Source organism: Rhipicephalus microplus, chromosome X (assembly GCF_043290135.1).
Source record: "Rhipicephalus microplus isolate Deutch F79 chromosome X, USDA_Rmic, whole genome shotgun sequence".
Classification (NCBI taxonomy): domain Eukaryota; kingdom Metazoa; phylum Arthropoda; class Arachnida; order Ixodida; family Ixodidae; genus Rhipicephalus; species Rhipicephalus microplus.
Window position 1 is genome coordinate 502,968,580 of NC_134710.1, and position 14,658 is coordinate 502,983,237.

At 44.1% G+C, this 14,658-nt stretch overlaps 1 protein-coding gene across 2 annotated transcripts in view; it reads right to left on the minus strand.

The window, feature by feature from the left end:
- Positions 1-14,658, minus strand: part of LOC119160735 (chorion peroxidase) — a 1,158,638-nt gene that overhangs the window by 21,689 nt on the left and 1,122,291 nt on the right. The gene's annotated exons all lie outside the window — the stretch shown is intronic.

Sequence of the window (14,658 nt, forward strand, 5' to 3'; positions counted from 1 at the left end):
TGATCTTTTCTGTTGAAAATTATAAAATCCTAATAATTGACGCAAATGGGCTACTGCCGAAGTTGGCCAGGTGGACAAGCATGAACTGTTTAAAATAAACACATCAATAACAAGAACTGTATATTTCAGGCCGAAAAATAAAGAAACCCCTTGTCTTGTATTATTAAAACTTGGTAGTTCAGAGCTTAACATAGTCCAACGTATAAAATGAATGGGAATAATTTTTTATGAGCACATGTGTTGGAACACACATGCTGAAAAGCTATTCGGCTCTCTATCAAGCATTTCAAGCATATTATCGCGGTTGCGTTTCTCGCTACCTAAGGCAGTGAAACTTCTCATCTATAAATCCTTGTTTTTATCTCATGTCAACTACTGTCATCTAGTTAGGGGTACGACCACGTTAACAAATGTCCACAAATTGCACGTCATACCCAAAAGGGCTGTTCGTGCAATTGCAAATGTGTTTTATTGCTGTCAAACCACTCCGTTACATCAGGACATAGACCTAGTAACTCTACCAGAATACAACCGGGCAATGCTTGTTAAACGCTACCACAAAAGATTAAAATGCGACAACGTTTTGGGAACCATTGCCGTCCTAAAGGACTGCGAAGTAGTTCACAACACCCGGTTCAATTATACGTGGTTCATTCCACCCACACGTCCCAACTACGGCAAAGAAATGCTTTGATTTCTCTTGCCCTTTCATTTGAATGCAATATCTGCCATATGATTGAAAATATGCATGTTTTTTTCTTTAAAACAATTTGTGTCTCTTATCACATAAGCATATGCCCAATATGACTTTGGTGCAAATCTAGTAGTACATGTAACAGTACACTGTAATAACGATTTTTGTATGTGTAAAAAATAATTACAATCATTTCAATTTTTTTCAGTTTTACCTTTTGAGTTGATTTTTTTGATTTTTTATGCTTTATTTTCACTTGCATAAACTGTCACTAAACTGCTTGCTCAACATGTACATTTTCATTGCAATAAAACTGTTGTCTATGCCACACATTTGTAAGGGGTCGTGGTCCCAGTCATATCTTTTAGAGGTTTTTTGACCGCGGCACTCTGCATTGTGAATGTTGAAATAAATGAAGTTTCAACGTTTCAACCGCTATGCATAGCCTTTATAAACTACGAGAAGACGTTAGACCAAGTCGAGTCATCCGCAGTGATGCCGGTGCTACGGAATCAGTGCTTTGGCAAACCCTACATAATCACACTGGAAAAATCTGCAGCGGACCGAAAGCCACCATAGTTTTCCATAAATAAAGCAGCACAATCTAAAAAAGAAGGGGGTGAGGCTGGAAGACACGATTTCTCCACTATTATGCACCGCGTGTTTACAGGAGGTTTTCAGGGCCCAAGATTGGGAAGATTTAGGAATAAAATCAATAAATAGTATCTTAGTAACAGGTGACAGTAGCAGAAGACAATGTCTTAAGGAGTTACTTAAGAGACAAATTACAACTCATGATTACTGAACTGGACACGTAAATCAGAAGAATTGGTCTGATTACTAAGTATGTGGGGTTTATCTTCCAAAAACCACCATATGGTTAAGTTTAAAATGCACAAACTTGAAGTAATGCCCAATAGTCTTGGCACTAAACACTGCTTTGAGATTTGAAGAGAAACGCAGGAAGTTGTAACATTACATGTTTTTGATTTTTTCTTCAGTTTTTCAGTTTATTTTTGCAGTAGATCATTTTTTCTCTTATTCCGTTGTACAAATTTTCTCTTTAATTATTTTGTTGTATTTGCTGTTGTATTTCTTTAGTTTACTTTGTACTTGCCCACCTTACTCAATGCAATACTAGGCTCTGTAAGGTAAGATGAATAAATGAATGAATGAATAAATAAATAAATAAATAATTGAATATATATATATATATATATATATATATATATATATATATATATATCTATATATATATATATATATATATATATATATATATATATATATATATATATATATATATATATATATATATATATATATATATATATATATATATATAAGTCACCAGAAGAAGCGAACGAGCAAACGAAAAACGATGCTTTATTGCCAACATTACGGCCGGGGACCGGCCTTCGTCAGAACATACGTGCATATTACACTAACACGCACTTCTTAAGAACATAGCATGGGGGCCCCAATTGTGAATAATCACTCTTAGCAATATTGACATACATGTTAACAAAAAGATATTCAGACATGCCCAGCATATTGTTGATAGCGGAGCAGCAATGCGCTATACAGAATATGGTAGGGCAAGGTGACTTGAAAACATAGATACAAATAATATGATGGACACTTGTGATATCGCAACATTTGCGAATGAACAAAAAAAGACAATGCTATGGTAAGTTACGTTCGTTATCAATGAAATATACATGAGCATAATATCACCATTGATGTCAAAAATGTGGTAACAGAGTGTGCATGCGTTCTGGTCAACTAACTAATGTGTCACCAATGACAGCGCAACGTAATCACGGCAGTGAACAAACGTGTATGTGGGCTACGGCGGTTGATTTATCTGTTTTGCCGGTAAAAATTTAAGCCTCCCTGGGTTCTCGTTTATTCCAGACGCTATGGCGTTAAATTTATGAATAAGAAAAAATTCACGGACTTCACTTTCGTAGTGCGATTTAAAACCAGATTCGAGTATTGTGGCAGTTATGTTGTCGAAAGAGTGGCCTGGGGTAGCGAGGTGTTTGGACAGGGGAAGGCTAGGCAGGCACCTGACGTGTGACCTGTGATTATTGAAGCGCCACCGGAAAGTTGTCTCCGTTTGACCAATATATTGGAGGTCACACAATGAGCATTGGAGCAAGTAGATTGCATTGCTCGTGTTGCAGCCGAAATCGCCTTTTATCCAGAGAGTGAAGTTTGATGCAGAGCTCTTAACATTACGCGACGTGGTCATGTGGAAGCACACCTTGCAGCGTGCCTTGTTGCTTGGGTGACACCCCACATGGGCTGGCGTTGATAGTTTGGATGACGTAAGTACGTCTCGTAGGTTTCTAGATCGGCGGTAAACTGCTCGTGGAGGCTCCGGAAAGACGTCTTTGAGACGATTGCTCTGCATTAGTATGTTGTAGTGCTTTTTGAGAATCGCGTTAGCATTTGGAATTGACGGAGAATGTGTCAGAATTAAATTGATGTGCTTCCGGTGCGCAGGTTCTTTATTTGATTTTAGAAGCGCTCTTCGGTCTATTGCATCGGCGCGCGTGATCGCGTTGTCGATAATCTGAGGCGGGTACTGTTGTACAGTTAGAGCATCACGAAGATTATCACAGTTTTCAATAAAGTCTGAACTTTCAGAGCACAGCCTTATGAAACGAAGTGCTTGACGGTAGGGTATACTCGTCTTACAATGTTTTACATGGCTGCTTTTGAATTGAAGGTATCGGTGAGCATCGGTGGGTATTCTGTATACTTTATTAGATAATTTTTCGCCGCAAAGGGATACTGTTACATCCAGGAAACAGATGGATGCCTTCGAGTACGATTGTGACAATGAAATGAATGGATGAACCTTGTTAAAGTCTGCAATGAAAGTCATTAGTTCCGTTTCACCGTGATGCCAGATAAAAAAAATGTCGTCTATAAAACGTTTGTAGTAGTATGGCTGTAGTCTGCACGTTGAAAGAAAATGATTTTCCAATTGGCCCATGAATATATTCGCGTAATGTGGACCAATTTTGGCGCCCTTTGAAGTGCCACTAACTTGTACGTAGTGAACACCGTCGAACTGAAAATTGTTAAGCTCCAGGATGAGTTTTAATAATGTGGCCAATGTAGAGCTGTCAACAGATTTGTCACATGATGAGTCGTTATAAGCATCCACTACTGCACGAATGCCGTCTTTGTGGGGAATATTAGTATAAAGTGACGCAACATCTAATGTTACCAGAAATCAGTTAGCAGGTATATTCAGGTCGATGATGTCAGCGAGGAAATGAGAAGTGTCCTTCAGATAGGATGGAAAAGTTGGAGGTAGTATACTAATCAAGCCATGGACATAGCTTGAAAGTAGTTCGGTGACAGTGCCAATGCCTCACACTATAGGACGACCAGGGTTATTGGGCTTATTTAGTTTAGGCAATAGGTAAAACCTTCCTGGAACAGGGCTCAGTGGGACTAATGAGTACTTTGCTTTATCGGGAAGTTTGTCATCCAGTATTAAATGCTTGATTGTATCAGTAATAATGTCCTTATATTCTTCGGTGGGGTTTTCACTGAGTCGCTTGTAAAACTTGTCATTATTTAGCTGTCTCTGAGCTTCACAAACGTAGTCCGTTGTGTTCATTATCACGATTGCGCCTCCTTTATCAGCGGGTTTTATTACAATATCTGTGCATTCTTGTAAACATTTAACTGCATTTCGTTCTTTGAATGTGAGGTTTCCTTTGAATGAAATGCGGTTCCCATAAGCCTGCAGGATGTCACGCTTAACTGCAGAAATGTACATATCGAGAAATTTATCGCGTTGTGTTGGCGGCGTCCAGTGTTGATGGGAAGACATGTTACTCTTGGATGATGAACGTTTATGGAAAAATTCGCTTAGCCTCATATTGCGCGCGAATTCATCTAAGTCTTTTATTAAGTTAAATTCATTGTAGCCGCCTGTAGCTGCACAGAAATTCAAGCCCCGAGCAAGCACACTCATTTCTGAGTCACATAAAACCACGTTTGAAACGTTTACTACGTTAGGTATAGCTGATAGTTTGTCTCGTCTAGAACAGGATGATTCGACGGGAAGGGAATCTTCGTTGGTCAGTGGTTTTGGAAGGGTATTGTGGTCACGCAAAAACTTTTTTGCTTTATTCTGTTCAACTTCTAATTGTTTTCTCTGTTCGTATTTAACCAGCGAAGCCGATTCAGAGGGATCCTACATACGAGTCTTGCGCAACTGTCGTTCACTGTTTAGCAACGCTTTGACAGCAGAATTATAATGGTCGATGATGATGCGCATGAGAGCTAGAGACGCATTTTTTAACGTTTCGTTCCATTTCTCGACGTTGCGTTGTGACATTTGGGAAGTTGCTGGTTTGAGCGAAATCACAAGTCCTTTCGGTACAGTCAAGGCGTTTAGATAGGTGTTTAGCGGAGATGCGTGAAAATTGTGTTTCACACGTTTTTCCCCAATTTTTCTAATTCTGAGAAAGTCACGACTCTGAATAGGGTTGTCGCATGAGGTCGGTATTAGTCAATTTTTTGAAGATACAGTGCTTTTCTCACGATTGAGCGTTCTTAAAGGGTAACGGTGAGACAAAGAAATGTTTCCGGACCTTTCACGAGTGGAGAGTCCTTGGTTCTTTTCTTTCGCAGCAACTGTGGCGTAGGTAGATTTTGCTTGCGCAAGTGGCTCGGTGTAGATTTCGGGCACTTGGAGGCGTTGGGGTGAAGATGAGCGGGGCGAGGATGCAAGTTCCACAAGACGAGGTTGGTGGGCGTTGGAGGATTGCTTCATCGGACCACTGGGCATGTGGTCTAACCAAGAGGAAGATGAGGCGTCCGTTGGGTTCCGGAAACACAGCTGCTTTATGTGGCCAGCCATCAGTGCAACGCCCTCGAAGTTTGGGTGAAGGCCGTCTGCCGCGAGGACGCGCACCGACGGAAACCATTCCAAGGCATGGTCCAGAAAAACACCCGGTCAGAGCGACAGCAGAAGCTCCGTGGGTGGTCGTTGAAATCACAGGCTTCGCGATTACAGTGGCGGACAATTGCTTCATTGTGCTTGTCACGACGGCGGTTTAAAGCACGGGGTAGTAATAAAGTTGCATAGATCCGTGTTATCATGAGGCGTTTCGACAGAATGAGTTGTAGCAGGGCCTTGTACTTGTGGAACGTTACACGTCCAGTGCTGTGAACCAAATCATTTGTTCCGACATGAAGAATCAGAGTTGTTGTTCAACATGGCACGAAGTCCAAAAGGCCATGTACGTCACGTATCACAGCGCCAAACTGTGTGATGAACGCAGGAGTACCCTCTCGAAGAGGGTCAAAACCCACCGACGCTCACCGATACCTTCATTTCAAAAGCAGCCATGTAAAACATTGTAAGACGAGTATACCCAACAGTCAAGCACTTCGTTTCAAAAGGCTGTGCTCTGAAATTTCAGACTTTATTGAAAACTGTGATAAGCTTCATGATGCCCTAACTGTACAACAGTACCCGCCTCAGATTATCGACAACGCGATCATGCGCGCCGATGCAATGGACCGAAGAGCGCTTCTAAAATCAAATAAAGAACCTGCGCACCGGAAGCACATCAATTTAATTTTGACACATTCTCCGTCAATTCCAAATGCTAACGCGATTCTCAAAAAGCACTACAACATACTAATGCAGAGCAATCGTCTCAAAGACGTCTTTCCGGAGCCTCCACGAGCAGTTTACCGCCGATCTAGAAACCTACGAGACGTACTTACGTCATCCAAACTATCAACGCCAGCCCATGTGGGGTGTCACCCAAGCAACAAGGCACGCTGCAAGGTGTGCTTCCACATGACCACGTCGCGTAATGTTAAGAGCTCTGCATCAAACTTCACTCTCTGGATAAAAGGCGATTTCGACTGCGACACGAGCAATGCAATCTACTTGCTCCAATGCTCATTGTGTGACCTCCAATATATTGGTCAAACGGAGACAACTTTCCGGTTGCGCTTCAATAATCACAGGTCACACGTCAGGTGCCTGCCTAGCCTTCCGCTGTCCAAACACCTCGCTACCCCAGGCCACTCTTTCGACAACATAACTGCCACAATACTCGAATCTGGTTTTAAATCGCACTACGAAAGGGAAGTCCGTGAATCTTTTCTTATTCATAAATTTAACGCCATAGCGTCTGGAATAAACGAGAACCCAGGGAGGCTTACGTTTTTACCGGCAAAACAGATAAATCAACCGCCGTAGCCCACATACACGTTTGTTCACGGCCGTGATTACGTTGCGCTGTCATTGGTGACACATTAGTTAGTTGACCAGAACGCATGCACACTCTGTTACCACATTTGTGACGCAAAGGTGATATTATGCTCATGTATATTTCATTGATAGCGAACGTAACTTACCATGGCATTGTCTTTTTTTGTTCATTCACAAATGTTGCGATATCGCAAGTGTCCATCATATTATTTGTATCTATGTTTTCAAGTCACCTTGCCCTACCATATTCTGTATAGCGCACTGCTGCTCCGCTATCAACAAAATGCTGCGCATGTCTGAATATATTTTTGTTAACATGTATGTTAATATTGCTAAGAGTGATTATTCACAATTGGGGGCCCCCATGCTATGTTCTTAAGAAGTTCGTGTTAGTGTAATATGCACGTATGCCCTGACGAAGGCCAGTCCCCGGCCGTAACCTTGGCAATAAAGCACCGTTTTCCGTTTGCTCGTTCGCTTCTTCTGGTAACTTTTAACTCGACCGGAATCCAGGAAGACTTTCAAGAATATATATATATATATATATATATATATATATATATATATATATATATATATATATATATATATATATATATATATATATATATATATATATATATATATATATATATATATATGTAGTGACCGCGGAGCCAAACCATGAGAGTGAGCTAACTAGAAAAATAAGTATAGGGTGTATATAACCCTCCAGAGGAAGGTATATAACAGCTGCATCTTGTCGGTACTAACCTACGGAGCAGAAACTTGGAAGCTTACAAAGAGGGTTTTAGCCTAAATTGAGGACGACGCAGCGAGCAATGGTACAGAAATTTATAGGTGTAACCTTAAGAGACAAGAATGGAATAAAGTGGGCCAGGGAACAATCCGGGGTTAAGCATATTATAGTTGAAATCAAGAAGAAGTGGACATGTGGCGGGCACGTAGCACGTGGGCATGCAGGGTAACCCCTGGTTATTCAGTAGGGACAACCTACTGAATTCCCAGAGAAGCGGAGGGAGAAAGTTAGTTGGACAAGCGAGCTGAAAAAGTTCGCATGTTCGCAGCAGAAAGCGCAAAACCAGGTTGATTGGCGGATGAAGGGAGAGGCTTTTGCCCTGCAGTGTACCTAGTCAGGTTGTTGTTGATGATGATGATGGTGATTATGATGATGATGTTGATAAAAATAATCGATGCGAACAACAAGGGTATTACCAATATGAGAAGTGGTAAGCTGATATGCGGTGCTTCTGCCAGTGAAAACGGCGGCCCTGGACACTGCTTGATAAATCTGCTTCCATGGATGGTGCTTCACCGCAATTGTCAGTAACCCGACATGACTGCTGTAAATTGATGTGCATATGTACTGTTTATAGACCCTTTCTCTGTTTACAAACACAGCCCCTTGACGACATCCGGTTTCTCCTACCGATGTGCCAAAATAGCATAAGTGGGCAAGAAGAGCTTTAAAAAATATCTCACAAATTTCTATATTTTCTTTCTCCTATTTGCCAAAATATAGTTAATCAGATGTTTTTATGAGCAATTTAGAAATTATAGGACCTTACGCACGTTACTTTTATCTGAAAAACTAAAGAGAGACATTTCTTACACTTAAAAGGTACTTAAAAACGTGTTTTCAGTTTTTACAAGCCACTGGTAAAAAAGAAACTGGAAGTTTCTTTTTTGGGGCAGAATGATTGTGACCTTGCAACTGTCTGTAATATTTTATGACCAGCACTGCAACCACAATTGATGTTTCAGCACGAACATTACAGCCTGCTCAAAAAACAATTCCGAGGCCTTGCGTGCCTCTGTGGTAAATACTTGACTGCCATGCTGAAAGCTGGGGTGTGATTCCTACTGCACCATGATACTTATGATATGCGTTGGTTGGATCAACGCTACTGGTGCCAGCTTTTAGGACTGAAGCTCATAGGGCCGACCTAGCTGGCGTACATCACACCCCACAAATCCCAAACCAAAACTGAATACCTGTCCGTCCGCATGTCCGTTGACCCGTCCATCACTGCATCCCTCCATCCGTGCATTCTGACATACGATCACCTGTCCTTTCGTCCTTCCGTCCATAAGTCCATCCTTTATACTAGCCAATGACCTCAATGTAGACATTGGGCACCTTACTACCTAAAGCGTCGCCCACTCGTTGTTATGCACTTCGTGGAGACGAAATGAATTTAGATGCACAGACACGTAGACACGAACGCATCGCGTTTGTGTCTACGTGCCAAAGAGCTGCACCACGCTGCCTTCGCCTCAGGTACAGCGTCTAGAAATATACTGCGTAGTGTGTCGAGCGCGGGCTTGGAGATCGCCCCGCAGCTGATGACTGCCGGCAGCGCCCACATGGTGCGCTGCTGTGCGAGTTTGTGCATTTGCGTTCAATCCTTGCGCTCCGCAAGCGCTGCGAAGCATGCAGAAAGCCGAGCTGCGCGAGGCCAACTATTATTTTCCTGCATTTTCGGAGTGTTTTTTACATATTGCTTTATTTTATAAGAACTACTCGATTGCTTTCACAGTATTGGCGCTTTGCAATGCCAAATGAAGATCATTTCGTGGCATACATTTCGTCATCCGCTACTGCCTGCAAATAAAGACGCAGATTCCACGTAACTTGATAATCAATGCTATGCAAGGTGACTCTGTTGTAATTTTTATTAGGTGAAACATTATGAAGTGGCGCTAAATTTATGTAAGAATTGGGATAGTCAACACTGAAACCAGCATTGGCGTTTCACGAACATTCGGCTTTTCTTGCAGAGTATTTCGAAGACCCTGAGTTAAGGGGGTGATCGTGAAAGCACCCAGACGTAGCCAGTTCAATAGATAAATAGATAGATAGATAGATAGATAGATAGATAGATCGATCGATCGATCGATAGATAGATAGATAGATAGATAGATAGATAGATACATACATAGATGGATAGATTGATAGGCAGACAGACAGAATGACAGACGAATGGATGGACAGACAGACAGACGCACGGACGCATAGACAGATGAATGGATGAATGAACGAATAGACAGACGGACGGGCAGGCGGACGGACGGATAAACAGACAGACAGACGGTTGGACAGACGGGCAGACAGATGGACGGACAGACACAGATTGACAGATGGACGGACGGATGGACAGACGGACAGACAGATGGACGGACAGACGGACAGACAGACGGATGGACGGATAGACGGACAGATAGACAGACGGACGGGCAGACAGACAGACAGACAGACAGACAGACGGACAGACGGACGGACGGATGGACGCACGGATGAACAGGCGGACGGATGGACAGATAGACAGACGGATGGACGGATAGACAGACAGACGGACGGAAGGACGGATGAACAGACAGACAGACGGACGGACAGGCGGACGGACAAACAGACGGACGGACAGACGGATGGACATATAGATAGATAGATAGATAGATAGATAGATAGATAGATAGATAGGCAGACAGACAGAAGGACGGACGGATGGACGGACAGACAGACAGACGCACGAACGGATAGACAGATGGATTGGTGAATGGACGAATAGACGGACGGACGGGCAGACGGACGGGCAGGCGGACGGATGGATAAACAGACAGACAGACGGTCGGACAGACGGGCAGACAGATGGACGGACAGACACAGATTGACAGATAGACGGACGGATGGACAGGCGGACAGACAGACGGACAGACAGACGGATGGACAGACAGACATACGGACGGACAGGCAGACAGACAGACGGATGGATGGATAGACAGACGAATGGACAGACAGACAGATGGACGGACAGACGGACAGACAGACGGATGGACGGATAGACGGACAGATAGACAGACGGACGGGCAGACAGACAGACAGACGGACAGACGGACAAACGGATGGACGCACGGATGGACAGGCGGACGAACGAACAGATAGACAGACGGATGGACGGATAGACAGACAGACGGACGGAAGGACGGATGAACAGACAGACAGACGGACGGACAGGCGGATGGACAGACAGATGGACATTTACATAGACAGACAGACAGACAGACAGACAGATAGACAGATAGATAGATAGATAGATAGATAGATGGTCAAAGTGGTTGCAGTACGCAAAGAAATTAATTTTAAAAACCATTGACAGTAAAACCACAAGAGTTATTTTTTTAAAATGTGTTTTGTTCTTGAGAGCAAGAATTATCACAAAAGACCCTAAAACCTTTATCTCTTAGCCTGCATTCCATTAGGATTCAAATGAAAACAAAGAATGATCACATGCCAATGAATAATCTGACACTCGCCGCATATGATACTCGAAACGTTGTTGGAAAGGAAGTCCGGCGTTGACATAGGAGAAAAACTTTGTGAATGGAATTCGAAAGGGTATTCTCAATTTTTTAGATAAATATTATTATTTGAAATTTTGCCTAAATGGCGATTTATTCCCGAGACCCTTCACACTAGTCCGAAAAGATGGTTCGATGGAGTCACTCTCAGAATGCTTTTCTCACACGACAGCCTGCGGACTCAGCCTTCCGTCTGCCCTTTTGATCCTACTTTTTCATTCAGGAAACCGTGCTGGATCCGTTAGTGCGGGGAAAAAGGCACCTTTTCCTTGTTCGACCGATAACTTCTTTGACACAGCGGCACAATACACGTTCTTTCTTTGCATTGCCGCTTAGCTTTTAACATCTCAGGGTGTTGCAGTGTACATATGGCGCCGTCAAACATCACAGTATATCAGATGGCAGCTGTCACACACTGATTTTAAAAGTGGTGAGGCTCCGGCAGCAACAGGACGAGAGGAATTTCGCGCGTTCGAGCACCCTCTCGACACGCAGCGCCGCTTGTGAAATCTGAGAGCAGTCATCAGATGCGCAGCCACCCTCTCTCGTACGGAATGCGTGTGCTCAGCACACGAGGCAGTATATTTCTAGACACTGTACCTCAGGTGTTGGGGTGTTGCCAATTAGGTGACGCCTTCCCTGGCAGTGTGCGGTGACATCACTCTCCCTCTCGCCTGCCACACGCTCGCCACGTGTCACCTCTCTTTCACTTCACCCTTTCACCCACTTACAACGTTCGAGCGCACTTCGTATGAACACTATCTCGACTCGTTTTTGTGCAATGGGTATATCTCCCGCTAAAGTGACCCATGTGTAGATGCTAACCAGAGGCTTCTAACGCTCTCATTGGCGGCAGCGTTGATGCTTGCGCTCATCGCAGCGTCGCGCAGGAGAGGGACCTGAAAAGGTGAAAAGCACGCAGTGCTGAATGGGTGTTTTCTACTGGAACATGCCAATCGCTGTTAATAGGAAATGAGAGATGGAAAACTCTGGTTGGCCACAGAGGCCCGCAGTCTACATCTAGTTGATGCGCACGCTGCGAATTTTTTTTGTTTAGAACGCACGGGAGAAACCTTGCACTGGCACTACCTTGCATGTGAAGATACCGTGCCATCAGGAGTCACCGGGTAATGGTTATGCTGCGCGAGCAGTCTGTGTTTTCAACCAATTCAACCAAGAAACGTCTTAGCAGATTCTGCCTGTATTGGCCTTGCAAAGCAAGAGATGAAGGCAGCGTACAATAGGAGGAGCAGGGGGTACGCATGCGCATTGGAGGTGTAAACGCCGTGGAGAGGGATGCCTAGAGGGGAGAAATGAGGAGAAAACATTAGACAAGCGATGAAGGGAGCGTGCTATAGGAGAAGCAGAGGGCACGCATGCGCATCGGGGGTGTAAACACCGTGGAGAGGGATGCGTATAGAAGAGAAAGGTGGTGGTGGTAGTGGTTGGAAGATGAGAAAAGGCATCTAATTTCTAAAACCCGGTCGGGAGCACGGCGCAGTGCCCGGAGAGAAAGGGGCAGAGAGCGTTAAGTAGCAGACGCTGCCTGCGTTGGCGTTCCGAGGTGAGAGAGGAGAAGCGTAGGAGAAGAAGGGACGCACGTGCGCAAGGGTGGCCACGCTGCCCACTGGATTGAGCTCGATCATAAGCTCTTCATATAATTAAAACGGCTGCACCTACTCTGTGCGTTAGACCAATATTTCAGTAAGCCCGCCCACTATGAGATTCATAGGAAGGCAATCTCACTTCTCAGATAAAAAGGATTCAAAACAGAGTAGCCTGAGTATGCACCGTGCCACGTCGCGGTGGTCTAGTGGCAAGATACTCAGCTGCTGATCCGCAGGCCATGGGATCAAATCCCGGCTTCGGCGGCTGCATTTTCGATGCAGACAAAAATGTTGTTGGCCGTTTGCTCAGATTTGGGTGCATGTTGAAGAATCCCAGGTGGTCATCATTTTCGGATCCCTCCCCTACAGCGTCTTTATTAATCATATGGTGATTGTGTGCCGTTAAACCCCACATATGTGTGGGCGCGGAGGCAATGCCAAAATGCATCGCTCAAACCCCTTCTTGTTTGCCGGCCAGGTTATGTTTGGCATGCTGCTTTCTTCAGCTGGACCGAGATCGGGCAACTCATCAATGGATTTTCAACGCCTACCCACGAACACTGGACATACCTGGCCTTATCATCGGACACCGGATGGCGCTGGCGGTCACTTCCCAGCAAACAGCACAACATTGTCCGAGACCATGACGTCACAGAGCTGCTACTTAAGAGACTGTCTTGGTGAGGGATCCTTCAGTGGGCGCGGCGGCAATGCCAAAATGCATCGCTCAAACCCCTTCTTGTTTGCCACCCAGGTTATGCCTGGCATGCTGCTTTCTTCAGCTGGACCGACATCGGGCCACTCAACAAAGGATTTTCAACAACTACCCACGAACACTGGACATACCTGGCCTTATCATCAGGCACCGAATGGCGTTTGTGGTCACTTCCCAGCGAACAGCGCAACATCGTCCGAGACCATGACGTCACGTAGCTGCCACTTAAGAGACTGTCTTGACGAGGGATCCTTCAATGGGCGCGGCGGCAATGCCAAAATGCATCGCTCTTGTTTGCCGTTCGTGTGAGAAAGCGATTTGGCAAATGCTTTCGTAGCAGTAATGGTTTTGCTGCCATGCCCACACCTTTTGCTTGAATGGTTCTGTGATTTATCGTCTTCCTTGTGTTTTTTGCTGCTGCTGGCGGGGGACGTCGAGACTAATCCTGGGCCTCGTGACACTGTGCTTGAAGAACAGCTCAAAATAATAGCAAAGGATATCCAGGAGATAAAGAACGAAACAATGGTGACCAATCAAAAGCTTGCAGCTATAGATAAAAAGTTTGAAAAAATAGGCAAAATCGAAAAGCAGGTACTTGAATGCGTAGAAAGGGTTGATAAACTTGAAAATAGGGGTTGTATCTTTGACTAAAAAAATTGACGAGTTACATAACAGAGGCCGTAGTTCTAACCTTGTTGTGTATGGTGTCAAGGAACTTGAAACTGAAACGCACCAGGATCTGCTTGACGCTGTTGAAAAAGGAATCTTTGAAGATAAGATTGGAATAAAAACAGCTGGCATGGAAAGAATTCACCGTCTTGAGCGACGGAAGGCTACTGGCAGTCCTAAAAACAGGCCTGTAATCTTAAAGTTACTTGACTATCGGGGTGAAGACAATATACTTAAAAAATGCAAGAAGCTAAAAGGAACGAAATAATCAATTAGCGAGGATTTCTCGCCCATAGTCAGAGAAATTAGAACAAAGCCCTGGGAAAGAACAAATGAACACCAAGACCAG